This window comes from Canis lupus, chromosome 23, assembly GCF_011100685.1.
Source record: "Canis lupus familiaris isolate Mischka breed German Shepherd chromosome 23, alternate assembly UU_Cfam_GSD_1.0, whole genome shotgun sequence".
NCBI classification, from domain to species: domain Eukaryota; kingdom Metazoa; phylum Chordata; class Mammalia; order Carnivora; family Canidae; genus Canis; species Canis lupus.
Window position 1 is genome coordinate 37,368,766 of NC_049244.1, and position 23,685 is coordinate 37,392,450.

Sequence of the window (23,685 nt, forward strand, 5' to 3'; positions counted from 1 at the left end):
CTAATGAGAGGATCATATGGTTCTTGGTTTTTCTCTTGCTGATATGATGAATCACATTGAGTGTTTTACGGGTGTTGAACCAGCCTTGTGTTCTGGGAATAAATCCTACTTGGTCATGGTGAATAATTTTCTTAATGTACTGTTGGATCCTATTGGCTAGTATCTTGTTGAGAATTTTTGCATCCATGTTCATCAAGGATATTGGTCTGTAATTCTCCTTTTTGGTGGGGTCTTTGTCTGGTTTTGGAATTAAGGTGATGCTGGCCTCATAGAACGAATTTGGAAGTACTCCATCTCTTTCTATCTTTCCAAACAGCTTTAGTAGAATAGGTATGGTTTCTTCTTTAAACGTTTGATAGAATTCCCCTGGGAAGCCATCTGGCCCTGGAATTTTGTGTCTTGGGAGGTTTTTGATGACTGCTTCAATTTCCTCCCTGGTTATTGGCCTGTTCAGGTTTTCTATTTCTTCCTGTTCCAGTTTTGGTAGTTTGTGGCTTTCCAGAAATGTGTCCATTTCTTCTAGATTGCCTAATTTATTGGCGTATAGCTGTTCATAATATATTTTTAAAATCGTTTGTATTTCCTTGGTGTTTGTAGTGATCTCTCCTTTCTAGATTCTGGCTTTAAAACTCCCCCATCTGACTCCCTTGCTCAGAACTCTCCAAGGGTTCCCCATGTCTTGAGGTTAAACTGCCACTCCCTGATGTGTCACATAGAGCCCCTACTATATGCATGGAAGTATCCTTGGTACTAGAGGTTCACAGAAGGTGAGAAGTATTCTCTGGGAGGCAGTGCAGTGTGCTGGTCAGTACCTGGCTCGACCTCCTAACAGCTGGTTGGCTTTCCAGTCTTTTTCTTATTAGGAGGTCCTCTTAAGCTACATGGTCCTGCTTCCCATTGACTCCTGCAGGCCCTGGGACCACTCTTGACCAACTCAGTTGCTCCCCTATCAGCTTCCAAAACAAGGAGCAATCTCCAAAGCCCCAAAAGTCTACCACTAGAGACTTCCAACTTGGGTTGAGACCAAGGTTCACTTTATCCATTCATCATGGTGGCCAATCACATCATGGTGGCGACTCATGGTGGAGGCTAACCAAATGGTATCCTCAATGGATGAATCCCAACTATACACTTCTTGAGTTCACCTAGCATGTGATTCCATGTACATAACACATGGTCAGCCCTCCTCCAGCATCAAGTCTGTCCAGTCAGGGTTTTTATGCTTTTATTGCCCCTTTTCCATATCTTACCCACTAGAGAATGGCAGGAGGGAGGCAACAAGACGGTGGCATTTAGGCATTATGGATGGGATGCTACACAGGACTCTCCTGAGGCTTGTGGGACTTCAGTCGTGTGTTCCTGGTGCTAACTTTCACATCCATTTTTCTAGTCACTCATACCTCTGAACCTCATTTTCTTCATTAGTAAAATAATATAAAAATATAAACCACAACTGCCTATTGTAAGGATAACATAATATTAAGTCATTAGGAGTCGGATTATGGGAGGTCTCATATTCTGAATATGTGCTGACAATAGAAATATGAAAATCAAGCCACATGTTAATTTTAGATTGTGTAATAGCCCCATTAAAATTTTTTAAGTTATTAATTTTAATAATACTTTAATCCTATGTATCCAAAATATTATTTCAACATATAATTAATTAAAAACCTAATGAGGCTTTTTACTTTCATTTTTCTCTTTTGTACTAGGTCTTTAAAATTCTGTGTGTAAAAAATAAAATAAAATAAAATAAAATAAAATAAAATAAAATAAAATTCTGTGTGTATTGTATACTTACCACACATCTCAATTCAGAGTGGACACATTTCAGGTGCTCAATAGCTACATGCAGCCAGTGGGTACCATATCGGACAGCATAGCTCTACAATAAAGTTGGACTTCAATCTATGGTCAAGGGAGCTGTGATGGATTTTTGCCAGAAAAGTGAAATACACCAAAAAAAAAAAAAAATCACTTTAGGGAGCTTTAATATAGCCTTGGGCTAGGGGCATAGCTGTTCTGCCTCAACGGTCCAAGCAATTGACCAAGAGACAGCAGCTCTATTTTCTGTCTCCCTGGCGCCTACACAAGACCTGACAGAGAGTCCTTGGTAATTGGCTGGAATGAAACAATCAATCAACAATCGCCAGGACAGGGCTGCTGCCTGGATCTATAGAGAAGTTAAAGATAAAAGTCAAGATGAGTCTGAAGGTCACAGCCTAGGTTCAAGACAGAAGGATGAGGCGCTGCAGGAAATAGGGTCTGGACAAGGAACTGGGAAGGTGGCAGAAGGACCTTCATCTTCTATCTGGTAGTCTTCAGTGTGACAGAGGCTGCTGAGACTAAGGAACTAGACAGGGGGAATGAGGAGCTGGAGCTTGGAAGATGTAAGTTACTCCAGCAGTGATCACCAGGTGACTGGGAGGCACCAGGCACTAAGTAGACATAGAAAGAAGTGAAATGACAGTGAAGGTTTAAATGCATATGACAAGGGGAGAAGTTCAAGTTCATGTGGACATTCAAGGTCTCAGGTGCTTAGAACAGCAGGGAGGAGGCGGCTGGAGGTAGGAAAGACCATTTGGAGAAGTGGTGAGAGGCAGGCTTGGACAGCCCAGTATTTGCTGAGGCAGGCGGGGCATCCTCCTCCAGCAGAGCCCTGGCCAAACCATTTGCATTTCATTATCCAGACATGTTTCAGGAAGGGGGGCACCTGGGGTGAGACTGCTCAGCAAAAGCAGCTGCTTTCACTTTCAACAGTTTTAGATCAAAGCCCGTGGCATACAAGCTCTCTGTGTGACACTGGTAATGAAGAAGAAAGTCTCCCAGCAGCTCGAAGAAAAAAAAAATATATTAAAAATAAAAGGCTTTGATGCTTATCCTGAAGAAACTTGCTTCTCGATATTCACAGTTTTCATGAGCATGTATGTCAAGGATGGGAAATATCAGGGGTAATGAGCTAGTGAGACATGGTCATTGCAGGGTTTGAGCATGCTCAGGAAGCTACCCACAACAGGGACACCATCAGGACTCCTTCACTCTCTGCCTCTTGTCTCTGCATCTCTGGCTTTGTTCTCTCAGGCCAGCTATCTCAGCAGCTCTAAGCCAACATCCTTATAGTCTCACAACTAATGCGGCAAGAAAGTCTTTTCCTGCCAACCTTAGTTAGCAGAACCTTGGAGGCAGACTCAGGTTGGCCAGGCTTGTGTCACATGCCCATTCCTAGACCATAGAGAACCACTGCTGGCCCAACCAGGTCAAGATGCTTCACCTACTTCCCTCCCGGGTTGTGTTTCCAGACTAAATAAGAGTAGCAGATTGGGCAACCAAAACAGTAGTCTCTACTGTCACTGATTAGAAGGAGACAACAAACTGAAGCCAGAAGGCTACCCTCTGGCTTGGATGTCATCTATTATTATTGATTCAACAAGTATATATTGCATTAGGTACTTCTCAGTAACCAAAGAAGTAGCCTCTATCCTTGTGGGCCACAATCTAGTAAAAGAGGCAGATGATAAACTGGTAAACAAATAAATAACTACAAATTGTAACAAGCACCATGAAGGACACCAACAGGGTGAAGTAAAAAAGAAAATTAGGAAGCTATTCAGATAGGATGTTCAGAGATGGTTCTCAGAGGAGGAGTCACTTAGCCATGACAAAGACTGAAAAGAAGCTAGCCAGGGGGAGTAAGGGGGGAGATGATCCCAGACTTAGTGAGGGAGCTGTGTGTGCAGTGGCCCTGAAACTGGGAAGACTGTGTCCTATGTGGGAGACCAAGAGAAGTTGGTGTGACTAGGGTATAGTAGGTATGCTGAAAGATCCTCATCCAGAGAGAATATCTGCCAAACCCTGGGAAGGAGATCAGATTTTTCAGTAAAGTCCTAAAAGGGCACTGAAGGATCTTTAACCTCAGCATACTATGAAATTATTTGTATTTTAATAGAGTGGAATCAGAGAAATTGAGTAAGGGGCTCATTGCAGTGACCTAGCAAGTTGATGGGACTGAAACTACAAGGGAAATGGACAAACTGGACAAGTGGGAAGTACATTTAGGAGGAGGAAAGAGATGGGCTTGTAGGAGTAGGTGCTTGGTTTGAGGGAGAGGGATGAATCACAGGGTATCCCCAGGACTAAGCTAGTGGCTACATGGAGCAGGGGGGCTCATTTGCTGAGAGGGCAAAGTGGAGTTAAACAATTTGAATATGGTAGAGATGGAGAGGACATTTTGGGTAACTAATTCTGAGTTACCATGAGAAATCATAGTGGTAAGTAAGCATTTGGATATTTAAGTCTGGGGTTCATCAGAAATTTGGGTTAGTGAAGAAATTTAGAAGCTCTCAAAATATAGATGATATTTAAAATTGAGGGCCTCAGTGAGATTACTTAGGAAGTGCCTATGGTGGTAAATGAGAAGACCTAAGACTGACTCATAGGAAATTCAAAACATAGAAGAGGACAGCCAACAGAGAAGATAAGAAGAAGAGAAAGATCATCATACAAACAGGGAGGCAATGAGGAGAAAATGATTCCATAGATACCAAAGGGCAGTGTGTTTCTAGGAAGAAGTAGTTGTGTCACAGCTGCTGGGAGGTCAATTACAATGAGAACAGAAGAGGGACATACAGACAGAGGTCTTGGACAAATGTGCCCAGAGCAGTTCTGATGGAAGATAGATGTGCCATCTGGACAGGGGTGGATTGAAGAGGGAGAGGGAGCATAGAGAATGGAGACAGGCTATGGATATAAAACACCCTCTCATGTCTTATAAGAGAAGTAGAGAAGTGGAATGGTAGCTAGAAAGAGATTGAGAGCCAAAAAATATGTTTAAGGAATTAGAGGTAGCTACAAAGAACTTCTTGTATTCGCTTTAGAAACTGGTTGTCTGTAGAGGCACCAGAGTGGCTCGGTCGGTTGAGCATCCAACTCTTGGTTTCAGCTCAGGTCCTGATTTCAGGGGTCTGGGATCCAGCCCTGAGATGGGCTCTGCATTCAGTGCAGAGTCTACTGGAGATTCTCCCTCTACCTCTCTGCCTTTCCCCTGCTCAAGATCTAAATAAATAAATAAATAAAATCTTTTTGTAAAAAAAAGAAAGAAATTGGCTGTCTGTAGTAAATTCTATTAGAACACAGTATTCTCAGGCTTTAAAAACTGTATTTGACAGGACCAAATGTTTCCCCAAAGTCCCTTCCATATCTGTCTTTCTAAAATTCTGCAAATGTTTCTTTTTCAAAGGTTAGGGAAAAAGAATATCCAGAACTGGTGTTTTAGTCCATTTCGGCTGCCATGACAAACTACCATGCACTGGATGGCTTAAACAATAAACATTCATTTCTCACAGTTGTAGAGGCTGGAAGTTCAAGATCAAGGTACCAGCAGATTTGGTGTTGAGTGTGGGCTGTCTTCCTGGTTCATAGATAATTCCTCATATGGTTAAAGGGGCAAGAGAGATCCCTGGGGCATCTTTTATAAGAGCACTAATCCCATTCATGAGGGCTCCACTTCATGACCTAATCACTTCCCAAAGTGCCCTCCTTCTAAACTATCACTCGGGATCAGGTTTCAATAGAAATTATGAAGGGCACAAACATTAGTCTATACCAACTGGTATCCATGCAACAACTCTTCCTTATCTTCTCAATTCATTTAGTCACTAATTTACTAATTTATTTCTCTACAAAGTGAGCACAAGGGCGAGTTTTTGCTGTTGTTCACAGATAGGCACATAGCAGGCGCTCAATAAATATCTGATGAATGAATAAAGAAGTGGATGGATTCAATAGGTAGTCGCAGAGTTCCTTCACATGTAGAATTCATTCAACATTCACTCAACAAACATTAAGTGTTGAGTATATATGGTAGGCTATATGCTAAGCACACTGCAGTCAGCTCCTCTTTAAAGTGGGAGAAATAATACTCTGTTCTGCCTTCCTCACAAGACCATTAGGAGACTCATATGAGAAATACAGGCTTAAAAAAAAAAAAAACCACCAGCATGTTATTACTAGATATGGCTTTTGTCCTAAAGAAGCTTGTAGTGAAATTGAGGAAATAAGAAAGAAACACTACAAAGCCTGCCCTATGCTTTTTAATGCCAGTGTGAATGGTTTGGGGAAATAGGGGACACCCTAACAGTGTGTGCATCAAGCACTGTTTAGGGGACACCGTAAACAGTGTGTGCATCAAGCACTAGAGTGCTTTCCATGCTATCTCTCACCTACTGCTACACCCATACCCTGAAGTTGGCATCATTACCTTCAGGGTGTCAATGCAGAGAAAGATGTCTAAGAGGTTATATAATTTGCAGGAACTACTCAGTAAGAGACAAAATGGGTAAAAAATCTAGGTCTGTTTACTTCCAAAACCCTTACCCTTTCAAAAAGTTTTTCTTTTACATAAAAGTAAATCTTAGAAAGCATTTAAAATCATGTCCCCAAATATTGGGAGTAGGATGGGTGAGGGAGGCAAGAACTATTATTGTTTACTGCAAGCTTACTGAACCCTAAACTCTGTATGTTACCTCATTTATTTCTTATTTGTGATGTAGAGTTTACCCCCCATTTTGCATACTAACACAAATGTCATCTGAGTCTCCAATCCACTGATATTTCACTGAAGTTGACTCAAGCAGCTCCCTTCATTCTATGGAAAACCCACTGCTATTTTCAAGGGAGTTCACATTCTTGAAGCAAATTCTAGTTCCAAGCACACTTACCTCACCATATCCACATCCTGCAACTTATCTCTCCCTTCTACTAGGCACCAATCAGGGTGTAAGATTCAGACCCTTATTTCCCCAAACCATTCACACTGGCATTAAAAAGCATAGGGCAGGCTTTGTAGTGTATTTGAGAAGGCCAAGGAACCACAGAGTAGTTTTACATGCCAACAAAGTAAACAGCTTAAGATTGACTATCAAACCTCCCTGCTCAGACTATCCTTGTCTGGGTGCTTCTGGAGGTTTCTCACTGTCCCCTTTTTTCTGGAGACTCCAGCCTTTTCCCCAAAACACTCCTTACATGTGAATTACCCTGGTGAATTCTTATGGAATGCCTCCCAGCACCTTTTATTCTAAATCCCCACCCCCTTATCCATCCATATGGATCCTGAGGGGCTACAGAGTTTTTACATGACTCTAAATGATTGGTCAAAGTGTGGCCATCAAATCCCTGTTCAGCCAGTGAGACTTTTTCCTGGGATTTTTAGAATTGAGACAAGAGAGCAAATCAGGTCAGACCCTTTCTGGTCACTGAGGCTGTAAGATGTAACCCTCTGGAAGTGCCATGTTTCAGTAGATGAAGAAAGCCACTTTTCAGGCAGAAAAGGAAGCATATTTGCAAAAAGGAGCCAAGAGGAGAAATAAAAAGAAAGAATGTGTGTGTGTGTGTGTGTGTGTGTGTGTGTGTGTGTGTGTGTGTGATGGCAAATGTCTGGGACACTGGCTTTGGAGTTCCTGGAGCCCAGCCACATTCTTGTTCTTCGAGTCCATCTCTCTGGCTCTTGCCTTCTAGCAGCTGGAACCGTGGGAGGATTTGAAATGCTGGCCTTCTTTCCTCCACCAGCCTCCACCATATGGAAATGAGACCAGTAGAGAGATTTATCTCCCTCCCCCATATGAATTGTGCCAATCAGGTTAGAAGGCAGAATTTGAGCACTCTGAGTAAAGAACTTAGCAAGCACAGACCACCTCTGCCCACTTCTGAGGCAGGCTAGGGCACACTAATGCTTCCCACCAGGCATCCCTAACCAGGGAGAGTCAAGTGTCAGGTTCTTACCACCACCTCACCCCCGTAACTTCTGTGGTACCCTCGTCTGTCATCCCACGATACACAAAAAGGAGCAGAACCTCAAGGAATTTTAAAAATCTGCCAAAGTCACATCGGGTAAGAAGCAGTAGCAGAAGTTGAAACCAGGCCTGTGTGTGTTTTGCTAATATCATGTTGGAACGGAAATGCAGGCTCAGGAGAGCATGACTGGGGTACTGGGATGGAAAAACCCCATTTATCAGGGATCTATAGAGCTCTGCTGTTTCTATGGCTGTTATTCCCTTTCTCCTTCCTCCTTCCTTGTCTTTCAAGCCTCCTGGGGCTCCAGGACTCCAACTGGCAGGAAGGGGTAAAGGCATTGCCACTCTGACTGCTGACCATTCTTCCAAGGCCTGTCAGAGATCTTGACCACTGACTCCTTCCGGAGAATAAGACAACCTTTGTGCAGTGGTCACTGTACATCACTAAAGGCGGGTCACCAGAGAGAAAATTCTGAGTAAGAAACTAAGGAAACTAGAAACAGGACAGCAGTTTGCTCACCACAGTCCTTGGATGGCGTTCTTCAGCCTTCTCTGGATCCTCTCTCTTCTCATTCTTTGAAGAGTAGACACCAGTAAGTTATGCCACAGTCTACTATCTCTTAAGCAAAATGATTGTTCTTAGTCCTGACACCATAATCCCAGCTTCTATCCTGGTTTCCACAATAGCAATCTGTGTGACCTTTGGAAAATCACTTAAGAAAAAAACAAAAACTCCAGAAGTGTGTGTATTGATGTGTGCTTGCACAAGAGAAAAAAGAAAAAGACCAGAAATGCATGGAAATATTCTGTGGTGGGGAGGGAGATTTCAAGTAATTTCTTATACTTTTCTATGTTTTCTACTGAGTGTATGATGAATGTGTATTACTTTATAATTAGAAAATTCCTTGCTGAGTATCTCTGGGCTTTAGTCTCCAAAAGTATCAAGTGTTGATTGGGGCTGCCTTGCTTCTGTCATAGTGCTATTTTGGGAATGATGAGATAATGCCTAAAACTGCATGATCCACATAATTGGTTACAAACATGAGCATGTTTCTTTCATTTTTCTAATTAGTCACTCGAGCAATTGGAAGCCCTTGTAATGAAGCAATATAGCGTCTGTCTTCTTAGGCCTCTCTCTTGTGGAACTTAAGAATAGGTTCTACTTGGGGCGCCTGGGTGGCAAAGTGGCTGAGCATCTCCCTTCGGCTCAGGATGTGATCCTGGAGTCCTGGGATTGAGTCCCGCATCGGGCTCCCTGCAGGGAGCCTGTTTCTCCTCCGCCTGTGTCTCTCCCTCTCTCTGTGTGTCTCATGAATAAATAAATAAAATCTTAAAAAAAAAAAAAGAACAGATTATACTGGAAACCCAATTAACTTTGTGCCTTACACAAAATGGGTATTTTTCCCCCTATTCCAAGAAATCCAGAGTTAGACAGCTCAGGACTGAACCACTGCTTGAAGATGTCCTCAAGGATCCAGGCTCCTGACTCAGCATCCTTAGTTTGTCATTCATTCTTGTGGTCACAGTAAGGTTGCTATGTCTTCAGGTGGGAAGAAAGGGGAAGAGCAAAAAGCAAAGAGATTTTGTCTTTTCACCTGGATTGGGAAATCTGCTTCCATCCTATAGAACTAGATCAATCATATGACTATCACTGCAAGGGAAGCTGGGAAGTTGCATAAGTTCATCACACTCTTCACAGAGAAAAGCAAAGGAACAGGAAATTGTCAGTGTTTTTTTGGTTAACTAAGCCTGTAAGTCTACCACACCACTGGAGTACATTCACCCTGAGGAGTCCAGTTCTACTTCTGAAGGCCAAATAGAGTGAGAACCAGAAAGTCTCACCTGTCCACAAGGAAGCTCCAGTTTTCAACTGTCACAGAGTGTTTCTGCCTTGCAGAGTTGCTATAAACAACTCATCCCACACAATCAGTTGATCCTCTACCCCAGCAGAAGTGATGCTGTTATTGTTCCAGTCTCTTGTACAGGTCATGCAGGCTCTCATGCTTGGTTCTCATGTTGCAGTCATCCAGGTTACATGACACGCACAGCCAGTATTTCTCAGTTTTAACTCTAGCAGAAGAGAGGCTGGGTCATAAAGGGCTTCCTGCCTCAGTCATACACTGCACCAGAAATGGCCCCTCCACCATCCCTTAGACTTCCGTTTTGAGACTGGGTCACCATTCCAGACTCCCCAGAGGATGTCTGTTTTTTTACTGGAAGACCTCAGACTAGATGATCCCAATCCCTTAGAGAAGATCTAATAAAGCTTAACCTCTCAATAGAGACAATCAGAATCTCAATGCTTTCCCCCACAGGAGACTCCTTGAACCTTATGCAAATTTGCACAGCTTTTCTCCCCAAATTAGCTTTGAATGCAGGAATCACTGATAGGGTTGATCTCCATCAGGCCACATCAGGTGTTATTCTATCCTTTTACCAAATCACTGGGAGATTTACGCTTATATAACTGAAAGAGCCCAAACCAGGGCTTTTCCTGAACACAAATCTGCCCCAAATGATTTGTTGTGAACACCTAGACAGAGAAATGCCTATGCTAAAAATATTTCTTATTCTGTTGGATCCATCTGCTACATGCATCCAAAAGTGATTTAAGACAGAAGGAGACCCAAGACTTCTAGGTCTGCAATATGGTGGACTTTTTTGGGCCATCCTCAAAGAAACAGCAGGAATTCTAGGGAACACATCACAAATATTCTTTTACCTTCTCAGCTGAACTCACAGGAAAAAAAGGGAAATCTCCAAGGCCCAGAAATACAAGGTAATTCAAAGCCAGAGAGGCAAACATATTACCTAATATGTAGCCACCTTAGAGCTGCTCCAGATGGGGTCTTAGTTTTTGTTTATTTTTTTATCGAGGAATAATTAGCATATAGTAAAACATGCAATTCTTAAGTGTAGAGATTAATGAATTTTTACATATGTGTACAACCATGTAACCTTCACCCAGATCAGAATATAGAACATATCCACAGAAGTGGCACCTGGGTGGCTCAATTGGTTAAGCATTTGACCCTTGGTTTCAGCTCAGGTCATAATCTCAGGGTCATGAGATCAAGCTCTGTGCTCAGTGAGGAGTCTGCTTGTCCCTGTCTCTCCACCCTTCCCCCTGCTCTCCAAAATATCCAGAGAAGGCTTCCTCAAGTCCCCCTTTAGTCATTATCTCTCCTCAAGTATAACCACTATTCTGACTCCTCACCAAAGAGTAGTTTTGCCTGTTTTAGAATTCTATAGGACTATTCTTTTTTGTCTGGCTTCTTTTATTATATAGTATATCAATGACATTCATCCATGTTATTGCATATATCAGCAGTTTGTTTTAATTACTGTGGAGTATTCCACTGTAAAATAATCCACTATTTACTTATCAGTTGCATGGTTAATGGGCATTTGGGCTGTTTCTAGTTCAAGAGTATTATGAATAATAAAAAAAAAAGAGTATTACGAATAAAGTTGCTATGAACACTTGTATATGTCTCCCAGTGGACATATGTAGGGCTTGGGTTTTAATGCCCAAGGACACTGTGAGATGAGACCACCAGTCGAAACAAAGTAATAAGATGAGACTTAGAAGCCCACATGAAACTAGGATCATCAAAGGACTATACTCTTGGTGACAGTGTAGACTAGGAAAAAATCTACCCATAAGTAGAGGAAGAAAAGAGGGCACCTATCTGCCTCTGAGATCTGGGTGAGAAAAAAATCTTCCCTGGGAATTTATAATCACAGTCCGATACTTCACATAGCTTTAGAGTTAAAATTTCCATGATCAGTGTAATCCAGAAAAACACAAGCTGATAAATCAGCATGGATTTTGTTACCAGCTGGCAATATCCCTAGGGCCCCTGATAGAAGTGAATGAAAAACTATTACAGAAGGACACAATTTCACCCCACACTGAGGTTGATTCTAATAAATAAATGTCCACTGAAGATAAGCTCAAAATTACATGGCAAATGAGGAACAACCAACCTTAAGTGAAACTCAGCAAACAAACACAACTAATAGAAAAAAATAATGCTTACATTCATAAGAGCTTCCGATAATAAGACAACATAATAATAAAGATTATAAATGTGTTCAGGTTTTTTAAACGATTTTATGTATTTATTTTAGAGAGAGAGAAAGATAGAAAGAGCACGAGCAATGGGGGAGGGACAGACGGAGAGGGAGAAGCAGATTCCCCACTGAGCAGGGAGCCCATTACAGGGCTCCATCCAAGGACCCTGAGATCACAACCTGAGCTGAATGAAGTCAGATACTTAAACAACTGAGCCACCCAAGTGCCCCGAGATTATAAATCTGTTTAAAATAATAACCCAAAATTTAAAAATTGAGATCATAAGAGAAGAATAAGGCATTATCAAAAAAAAAAAAAGCAGCAAGTTTTTCAGATAAAAAATGGAATTCTTGGACATTAAAAATTCAGTCATTTATACTAAGAATCATTGAACTGTACATTTTAAGTGGGTAAATTGTGTGGCATATAAACTACATCTCAATATAGCTTTTTTAAACATTCAACCATCAAAATAATGTTTAAAAAACTTGAGACAGGATTAGCAAAATAGTACTAGACAAAGCTGAATGGTGAAACAATGAACTGAAATATGAACTTGAGGAAATTCCACAGACTTGGCACAAAGAGATAAAAAGAGTAAAAATAGAGCATTTTAGAGACCTGAGGATAGAATGACAATGTCCACCCACACCTAGTAGGATTTCCAGAAGGAAAACATGAATGAGGGAGGTAATATTTGAAGAAATGATAAGATATAATAGCTAAGAATTTTCCAGACTTGATGAATACATGGATTCTCAGATTTAAGAACCACAGTGAGTATGAAGAAAACAAAATCTAAACAAATCTAAATCTACACACATAGCAAAACTACAGAATTCTCAAGACATAGGGAAAATCTTATAAGCAACTAGAGATAAGAAAACAAATTTCCAATAAAATAATAACAAGTAAACTGGTGTAGACTTCATGATAACAGACTTCCTAAAAATGATAATAATTAAGCTGGTATGTGCTCGCTTCGGCAGCACATATAACAATTAAGCTGGTAAAACATCAACAATACCATCAACAAAAGTCAGAAGGTTATGGGAAAATAGTTTCAAAATTCTGAGAGAATACTGTTGTCAACGTATAACACTGTTTTCAGCTAAACTAGTGTCTCATAGTGAGATTATTTCAAGCAAATAAGGACTGAGTTTACCACTTCAGATTCAACTTGGGAAAAAAACAGGGAAAACTATTAAAGATGAAGGAAACTAAACACAGAAAGAAGATACAAAAAAATAATTATACTTATATTTTCTCATGCATTTATAATGTTTTATATTTAAGATTAAGAGTGTGTGTGTGTGTGTGTGTGTGTGTGTAGAGAGAGAAAGAGAGTGCACAAGAGTGCTCTCTACATGAAATACATGACAGTTATTAATATCATCCATTTGGGAAACCTGTCCCCTTCCAGGCCAGATACCGATAATTAAATACATCATGGTACAGTGGTATGGCTTCAGAGACTATAAGCGGATACGTGAGTGGGATAGAGGAAAAGTCAAATCATTTCACACCGCAGAGGAACAAAAGTGAATCAACATAGAGACAGAGCCAGGCATTGTCTAAGTAGAAGCTGGTAGGATGCAGTATGGGGGAAAGGACAGGCCCTAGGCAACATAATTCATAACTGGAGCATAATTCATAACTCCCTCTTCTCTCATAGAACAAAAGTGACAAAGAAGCCTGCTCTACCGAGCAAGATAGGCAGGAAGACATCTGGATATACCACAAAAGGATGTGGATACAGGAGACACTGTTCATATTGTCAGTGAGGCATCAGAGACTGACTCCAGCCCTTACATAAAAAGCAGCCAGAATTTTTGATAGCCTGACCTGATGCCCTCTCCCAGATTCTAGGGAGGTAAAGCCACATGCCAGTGGTTGAGAGCTTGCTATGGCCTGCTGGGATGAAACAGGACAAGCTAGATCCAATAAGTGAGAATTTATCTCTCCCTCTGACACAAAAGTCATATCTAACTAAGAGGAAACTATGGAAACCATTTCTTTGGATCCAGAAGCACTTTTAAAATTAAGATGTAAAATGATAAGAAAACTAAATATTCAAGTTTCTGAACTAAGCAAAGAGGTTTTAGCTAGTTGAACGATTAACAGAAGGTGCCAGATTCCCTTTCATGTGTTATTTTCTTGTTACAGAGCTCATTTTTACTCATCTAAATTATATCCCATTATTTGTATAGATGTATAAGTGTGAAAGTTGTTTAAGAAAATTGTGTAAGATCATAAAACTTGATAAGAGTAGGAGATACTTGTAGTTCGTTAATAGTATTTATGACATCATAAATCGAGATGTTAACTCAAAATGAGCATTTTAAAATTATTTTCCTGCCTCATACAAACCCAGTGGTCTTCCTTTTTGTAATGGGCAATTAAATTTTATTTCCATTCTGAAGAAGTTTATAATAAATTTTAACAAAATTAAAAGTGGTTTCCACTATTTTCTAGATCTAAATACAATACAGAGCTTTTTGAAATATTTCCTTCTTGTTCCTGTTACAGCACCTGACTCAGGCTGGAATTGAATTCTGTAATACAACTCTAGACCTGGCATCCTCAAGCATGAGATCTCTTCTTGCATCTCTACTCTGTCTCGTGTCTGTGTAATCAGGCGGAGGTCATGGGTGGAGAACATCCCTGGTGAGATGGTGGGAGAGGTAGACAGATCGCCAGAGTGAGAAGCTTCTGACGGTTGCCACCACACCACTCCACAGAGCCTCTCTCCATCATTACCGACTGGCTTCCTCTGTACCAGGAAATAGTTTTTCATTCTGCAAATGGTAGTGATATTAATTCATATATTAAATTATTTACTAAGGGATCCCTGGGTGGCTCAGTGGTTTAGTGCCTGCCTTTGGCTCAGGGTGTGATCCTGGAGTCCCGGGATCGAGTCCCGCATAGGGCTCCTGGCATGGAGCCTGCTTCTCCCTCTGCCTGTGTCTCTGCACCTCTCTCATTCTCTCTCTCTCTCTCTCTCTCTCTCTCTCTGTCTATCATGAATATATAAATTTAAAAATCTTTAAAGAAATAATAAAATAAGTTATTTACTAAGAGAAAATTGTGATAGAGTTAGGGAAGGAAGAACTGAGTGCTTAACTTTTACAGACTCCAAATAAGGCACATTGCTGCTCAACATCTGTATCCTCCCCAAATTCAAATGTTAAATCCTAACCCTCTATGTGATGGTATCAGGAGGTGGGCAGTTGGGAGGTGATTAGGTTGTGAGGGAGCAGCAGTTATGAATGGGATTAGCACCCTTATAAAACAGACCTCAGAGACCTCTCTTGCTCTTTCTGCTATGTGAGGACACAGCAAGAAATGGCTACCTGTGAGTCAACTGGAGAGCCCTCACCAGACAATGAACCTCCTGACACTTGGATCTTGAATTTCCAGCCTCCAGAACTATGAGAAATATATTTCTGTTGTTTATAAGTCACCCAGTCTATGGTAGTTTGTTATAGCAGTCTGACAGACTAAGACACACATACATTATCTTTCTTCAGTCCCCACAAGCCAGGGAGATAGACAATATTAATATTCCCATTGGACAGATGAGAACCCCAAAGCCTAGAAATTTTTAACAACTCCCCGTAGGCCCCACAGCCAGGGATTTGAAACTAGGCAGTGTGAATCCAGTTGCAGGCTCTTGGCCAGCATGCTAGGACCCTGAGAAATGGCCTAGGAAGAAGCAAATGCAAACTGATCCCATCCAGGCTGGGTGTACAAGGTTGAAAAGGTATAAAGTGAGCGCATTAGGCTGCTCTGGAGGGCTTTCACAATCACCTGTGCCTCTGCTCTGTATCTGCTTCTACAACTGTGACCTCCACCTCAGAAACACTTTTCTACATTTTCACTCATAAGTCACAGGAATTTATAACCTTGGAAATCACTGATTATTTGCCTAGCCTGAGTTTCCTGAGAAGGGGCTGTTCCTCACCCCACCTAGGTACATTGGAGAGCCTACTCCCTGCCCCATAGAACAGAAAGAAATGAGGGAAGGTGGGATTCTTTCCTCTTTCTTGGTATCACTGTTTAGGTCCAAAGCCCAATGGTGGGGGAAGCAATAAACTGCCCTACATTCGCAGTTCAGAAAGTCCCCATATTTCTGTCCCAATATTCACATCCTCCTCCCATTCCCTCCCACTACAGTCAGTGGAAAAAGAGGAATGAGAGACGTAGATTCTTCAGCCTTTGGAGGCACACAGTGACCACAGGGAAAGATCTATTCCCACCCCAACCCTTGAGTCCCTCTCCTCTGCTGAGACCCCTTTAAGAGTGAACATCCAAGCTGGAGACCTTTACTGGAAGGGTCTGTGAGGGGGGGCTGTCCGGGCAGGGTTTCAGGGTTGGTGGAGGGAGACATCGGGTGGAACTAGTTCTGCTAGTTCCACAACATCAGAGACAGCTGTGAGGTAAGAAGGTCCCACAGGGCCCCCAAAGAACTCAATGAAATATCCCCAAAGACACCCTGCATTTGGGTGTTCTCCACACACACAGCTCTAACAGCCAGCTGCACTGACTGAATAAGCAGCACTGATCAACAGTCTTTCCACCAAATAAGGAGACAGGTGCTTTCTCATTCCTCAACAGAGAAGCCAGAACTTAGAAAAGAAAAGAAGATAAGGTGACTGATGACACAGCCACTCTCCCATCTCCTCCAAAATATATAATATATAAATATATTTTTTGAAATAAAACTATTTATTAATATTTGTATTAATAATGTTATTAATATATTATTTATATTTTATATATTTATATTTTATGAAAATATTTTATATTTATATAAAATAATAAGCATATAAATAAATTTATTTTTCTATTTATAAAAGTATTTGTATTTTATTATTAAGAATGTTGATATATTATTTTTATATTTTTATAAATATATATTTATATTTTTATATTTATACAAAATAATAAATTAGAAAATAAGAATTTTTATATTTTTATATTTATATAAAATAATAACAAATATATAAATAATAAATTTATTTTTATAAATATAAAATATTTTATTTTTATTAAAATATATTTATATTTTTATATTTTATATAATGTAAAATATATATAAATATGTATATAATATATATATATATTTAGAGACAGTTTTGGCAGAGATAGTTTTGAATCAGATATGAGATTGCATTTCTTTAAGTGAATAGGATTCAGCCTTTAATACTGGAATGAAACACCTCTAATAACCAGAAGTAGCTGAAAACTTGTATCATCTGGTCCAGATGATGATGAGGGGACAGCTGTTGTCATCTGGAAGAAAGCGGAGCTCGGCATAGCACAGCTGGAGGGCCCTTATTAGAAAAAGTCATCTTTACCCCCCAATAGTTGAGATGCCTCAACAACTGGTGACATGTACCTCCCACCCGTTGGAATAAAAAACGTCAGATAATCACAAGTGTTAACAAGGATAGGGAGAAATCAGAACCCTCATTCACTGCTGGCAGGAATGTAAAATGGCATAGCTACCTTAGAAAAACAGTGCAGCCTGGGTGGTATGCTATACTCTGGCAAATTGAACTCCAATTTTTTAAAAAAAGAAAGAAAAGAAAACAGTGCAGCAGTTTGTCAAAAAGTTAAACATGGAGTCATCATTTGACCAGAAATTGCAATCCTAGGTGTCTCGCACCCAAGAGAATGAACACGGGTCCATACAAAACTTGAATGCAAACGTTCACAGCAGCATTATATTTAGCAAAGTAGCTAAAAAGAAAAAAGTCAAAACAACCCAATGTCCATTAACTGGCAACTGTGATAGATCCAAACGATGGAATATTACTCAGCCACAAAAAGGGATGAAATACTGATGCTATGAATGGGTAAACACTGAAAACATTACTGCTGAGTAAAAGAAGCCGGTCCTAAAAGACCACATACAATTGCGTTTACAGTATCCCCCTCCCCCATTACCCAAGGGTTAGGTTCCAGGACCCCCAGCAGATACCTGCACACACAGGTACCTGCTCTGCACATGCGCACATGCGCACTATGTCTTTTCTGTGCACACAGACCCATGATAAGGTTTGACTCACAAACTGGACCCAGCAAGAGGTTGCTAACAAGAACTAAAAATAAAAATATTACAACTATGACAAAACATTCTAATAAAAGTAACGTGGCCTCTCAAAATACTGTATAATACATACTGTATTATACAAAATACATACTGTATAATATAATATAATATAATTATATACATACTGTATAATATAATATAATAATAATATAATATAATTATATACATACTGTATAATATAATACATACTGTATTATACAAAATACTGTATAATACATACTCAAAATACTGTATAATACAGTAGCATAGTGGTCCCTAGGGCTGGAAGGGATGGAGGATGACAGCTAGAGGGTGCAGGGCTTCTTGGGGTGGGGGGCGAGGGAAGAAAATGTTCTGAAATTAATCATGATGGTTGCATAATTCTGTGAATATATTAAAAGCCACTGACTTGTAGACTTTAAATGGGTGAATCATATGGTATGTAAATTATATCTCAATAAAATTGTTATCAAAAGCAAACAAAGGGGGAAGTCTGGGTGGCACAGCAGTTGAGCATCTGCCTTTGGCTCAGGGCATGATCCCCAGGTCCCCAGATCGAGTCCCACCTGGGGCTCCCTGCAAGGAGCCTGCTTCTCCCTCTGCCTGTGTCTCTGCCTCTGTGTGTGTGTGTGTGTGTGTCTCATGAATAAATAAATAAAATCTTAAAAATTTAAAAAAAAAAAAAAAACAAGGGGCTCCTGGGTGGCTCAATCAGTTAAGTGTCCGTCAGACTCTTGGTTTCAGCTCAGGTCATGATGTCAGGGTCCTGAGATCAAGCCCAGTGTCAGGCTCCTCGCTCAGCAGGGAGTCTCCTTGTCCCTCTCCCTCTGCTCCTCCTCCTCTCTCTCTTTCTCTCTCGGTCTCTCTCTCTCACATGAATCTTTTTAAAAATCTTTTAAAAACAAGCAAACTATGATGACGTAATAGAAGACAACCAGACAAAAATAGAGAAGTGGGTTTGGTGGATGGAGGGATGTGGCCTAGAGCACTGGGAGAGCCCTGGGAGTCCACTCCAGTAGGCCTGGCCTGGGCCCTGGGAGCTAGCCCCAGGTGGACCCCCTGAAGAGTATCCTGACCACTATGGAAAGCACAGCCCTAAGGTCCGCCCTCAGGGCAGGAGACCCAACTCAGGGACTAAGAGGCAAAAGAGTATGAGAGAAGACAACCAATCTTTAGACAGCTGGGTGTCCTTGCACCTTAGTGCCTCCCTCTGAGCCTCAGCTCTTTTATCTGTGTCCTGGTACTCAGCGTGCTAGCAGGAGCGGCAGGAGTGGGCATGATCAATCTGCGGAGTCTCAGGTTATGCCCCAGAATTTCTGAACCAGAACCTGCATTTTATTATACCGTGGAAATAACAATACCTCCTTCCAGAGGATTTTGTGGGGGTCCTTATTAACAATAACTACTGCCATTGACTTGATATCCTTTATGTGCTGGATACTGGGATAATACGGAGAGGTGCCAAATTCAGTGCCTGAACATAGTAGGTGTTCAATGTGCCACAGCTATTCTTTGAAACAGCCTGATTTGGGAAGAGGAAAGAGCCTGAGTGCTAGAACCCAGCACACCTGGTCCACATACTGGCCCCCTCTCTGACACTGAGACCTCGGGCAAGTGATGTAACTGCTAACCTCTAAACTGGACTTACCTCACAGGGTGGTTTTGAAGATTAAGAGAGAAAAAGTGTCCAGTGGCTGCCCTGCACCTAACAGCACATCATAGGACCCCAGGAGATGTTTGGTCACTCCCTCCTCCCTACAAGCGGATCCCACAGGACCACACGGTGGCAGGGAGACCCAACCATTTTTAATCCACTCCCCCCCCCCCAGTTGCACATCCAGCCCTGTTTCTCTATTATTCTCATGTATCCACTGAGGAAATTCTCCCTGAACATCTACCATGTGCCCGCCACTGTGCTGGGAGCACAGACATTGCCGCTGTGGTCCCTAAGTCCGGAAGCCTGATCTGGCCTCTGATTGCGGAGGAATGAATGGGCCTGTTTTGCCCACCTGCTTGGAGAGCTGTAAAAACCAAACCCATTGTCTCTTAGCAGCCATCTGAAATAATTAGTCTCAATTCCCAACCCTAATGTGCTTCCACACTGTGAAAAAGCACTTTTTCAAGGGGGGCAGGAAACATAAATTAGTATAATAATGCAATTAAAATGCATTTTCTTTCCATTTATTTAAATTACTCCTCCTTACATCTTGAGAAAATGCATCCTTCCTTGGAGGTATTTAAGGAGATCCAAAGAGGCTGTTGCCATGAAGCAAGAAATGCCCCCCACAGGGAACAGAAATACCCTACCCTGCAGGCCAAGAAGAACTACCCTCCATGGTGATGACTGCTCGTGTCTACAAGACACTCAGCACTCTGGAGTTCCACAAAGGCCCTTGCATTGAATTGTCCTGACAGGTCACTGGCTCTCTGTAAGCACGCATATGTTCGTTCATTCATTAATAACAATTTTTTTCTACACCTCTTCTACAGCCGGCGGTAGGAATAACCTGAGAAGGATGGGATATATTTCCTACTCTCATGGTGGACTGTAGGAGAAAGGCAGCCAAGCAAAAAAGGACCTAGGGCCACCAGTGCTGTGGCAGCCAGATGCACGAAGAAAGGACCCCACCCAGCCCGGACATGGGGGAAGGGGAGCAGAGTGGGCCCCAAGGATGAGAAGGAATTAACCAGTGGGGCAGGGGAGAGAGGGTCCTCCAGGCAGAGTGACCAGCAGGGACAAAGGCATGGAATGTGGAAGAGCATTATGGGTAGAACAAGGAGCATCAAGTCATTTGAGAAGATTTGGAGGCAGGGAGTAGAGGAGAAGCAAAGGAAGCAGGGACTCAAACACTCAACAGTCCAGGAGAGTCTGGACAAGGCTAATGGTGGGAACTTTGTCCTGACAGCCTTAGGAAATGAGGATGAACCCCAGGTAGCAGAGGTAGAGAGGCCATTAGCCCTGAAATCACAAAAGGAAGCCAGACTCCCACCCTGCTAAGGACACAGCAGCAAATACCATTCCCACCTCTGGACAGCATGAGCTACAATCCAGAGTTACTGGTTTTGTGTCGCTACCTGCTGGCAAGATTTCTTCAATGCAGATGATTCAACAAAATGTTCAGAGAAAATCTTTTCTAAAAGGTTACAGTTACAGGGAACTTTCTTGAAATGACAAAAGACCAAATTAGAGTAACACATTATAGAAAGAATGTTATTAGTTTCATTAAAAAAAAAAAAAAAGAGGAGAGCATCATCTGAGAGTCAGGGGTTCAAATTCCATCTCTGCCATTTTTTATGTGGAAAAATCACTTCACTTCTTTGGGTTTTGTTTTCACATCCATAAAGTGGAGATAATACCTAACTCCCAGTTGCTGAGGGAAATAAAAGCTATCAGTTGTGTAAAGAGAAATATTCCAACGAGAGTTGGAGTTGCAGTGGCAGGAAACCAGCACATGACCTATTGCCACCTCCACCACTTCTGCTATCTCTGCCACTGCCTATACTGGAAGGATTTGCTTTCTCTTTAAGATCCAAGACATGAAGGAATGCAAAGAGCTCCACAACTGCACCTCAGACAGGACCACCCCCTTCCCTCTTTTTCTTTCCTACAGAGAATTAGCTGCCCCCTTTCTGCCCCCAAGATCTCTACCTTCAGCCTAGCTGCTTCATGGGCAAGGGTTTCCCCATTGACCCCCTTCCCACACTTCCAGTGAAATGTACTGAAATCTGACTCGCTGATAACCGCAAGGAAGAAGGAAGCAGCAGAAAGGACAGACAGAGGAATGACCAAGCTGAGGAAATCAGCAGCAGGCTCTCTGCCTCTCACTGAACCCCAATTTCCTCCTTTGGGAAAAGGGAACAACATGTGGCCATGGGACAACTCATGTAACAGTCCTAGCACACCAAAGAGCTTCAGATATGGAAGTTATCATTAGAATTGTGGAATTGGGGGATCCCTGGGTGGCTCAGCAGTTTAGCGCCTGCCTTTGGCCCAGGGCACGATCCTGGAGACCCAGGATCGAGTCCCACATCAGGCTCCCCGTGCATGGAGCCTGCTTCTCCCTCCTCCTGTGTTTCTGCCTCTCTCTCTCTCTCTCTCTCTCTCTCTGTCTATAATAAATAAATAAATCTTTAAAAAAAAAGAATTGTGGAATTGTGGTAGATAATCTTATTGTAGAAGGGCTTCATGCATCAGACTGAAGGGAGGTGGAGAGATACATGACCATTTTAGCTTTTCCGAGCTGAACTTGACTTTAATATTTTAAGTCATCTTGCAAATTTGGGAATGGAACACAAGTTAGGTCAAGTTTTATATTGACAGGAAAAATGCACAATGTTTAGGACTTTGCCAGGAAGACTCATATAGAAATCTATTGCCCTGGGGCCTCTGGAGAAACAGGGCACTGGAGTTTCAGGGTGGGAGGGCAGAAAGGAATTGTGCAGTAAGAGATGATTCTATCAATCAGCACCACTTCACCCAGACACCCAAACCAGAACTTTAATAGCAATACGACTACCACTTATGTTTCCTATGCTAAGCCTTTCTGTGTAATCAAGTTATCCTAACTTAATGTTCTCAATCACCTTGTGAGCCAAATACTATTCCTCTGATTTTACAAATGAGAAAGTGGGTTTGGAGATGTGGCTAGTCAGTACAGCTGGTGAGCTAAGGGGTCAGGATTTCAACCCTGCCCAGCTCCAGAGCCTTTGTATTATCTGCCTTCTTCACCTTGCCACCAGGTTATGCCCATGCTTTCTTCAAAATGTCCCAAAGGCTTGCCCTTCCACTCCATTTTCAGAAGTTCAGGAACTTATCTTAACCCAATTGTATTCAGCCTCCTAATTTATGGTCATGCCCCATACTCTACTATATTCCTTTCTATCACCGCAGACTTTAGACCACCTCTATCCAACAGAACTTCCAGCCATGATGAAAATGTTCTAGAGGAGCATTGTCTAATGTGCCAGGCACTAGCCACATGTAGCTACTGAGCATTTAAAATGTGACTACTCAGATTGAGTCTTATGAATTTTTTTTACTTTAACTGATTTAGTTTAAATAAGCACATGTGGCCAGTGCCTACCATATTGGATAGTGTGTTGCTAGGCAGTACAAATTCCCTCCAGGTAAATGGGACATCATAGAAAATGTGAACTGTGTGACAGTTTAAGCCTGGTAATCCACCAGAACCCAAAATTATGGTTTGTGCTTTTTCTCATCCTGGAAGGTATAGAAAGCTTCAAGGCACCTCAGCCTAGACAACCATTTTTCGATAAGAATATCTGCCTTTGGTTGAGCACCTCTTATAGTCTAACCTCCGTATTAGGTGCTTGACATGTGTTATCTAAACCTCACAACACCCCTGCAAAGTAGGTATTATTGTCTTCTTTCTTTTTTTTTTAATTTATTTTTTATTGGTGTTCAATTTACTAACATACAGAATAACCCCCAGTGCCCGTCACCCATTCACTCCCACCCCCCGCCCTCCTCCCCTTCTACCACCCCTAGTTCGTTTCCCAGAGTTAGCAGTCTTTATGTTCTGTCTCCCTTTCTGATATTTCCCACACATTTCTTCTCCCTTCCCTCATATTCCCTTTCACTATTATTTATATTCCCCAAATGAATGAGAACATATAATGTTTGTCCTTCTCCGACTGACTTACTTCTATAAACAAGAGAGTTGAGGGGAGGAAAAAAAAAAAAAAAGGAAGGCAGAGGC

The 23,685-nt window shown here is 41.6% G+C and overlaps 1 long non-coding RNA gene across 2 annotated transcripts in view; it reads right to left on the bottom strand.

The window, feature by feature from the left end:
• The window catches only part of LOC111091959, a 149,884-nt gene that overhangs the window by 76,881 nt on the left and 49,318 nt on the right, over positions 1-23,685 (bottom strand). Inside the window, exon 2 of one of the 2 annotated variants that reach the window (XR_005377079.1) lies at positions 9,633-9,860. The exons of the other annotated variant lie outside the window; for it this stretch is intronic. This is a non-coding gene — a long non-coding RNA (uncharacterized LOC111091959). The remainder of the gene's footprint in view (positions 1-9,632; positions 9,861-23,685) is intronic. 2 annotated transcript variants of the gene reach the window in all.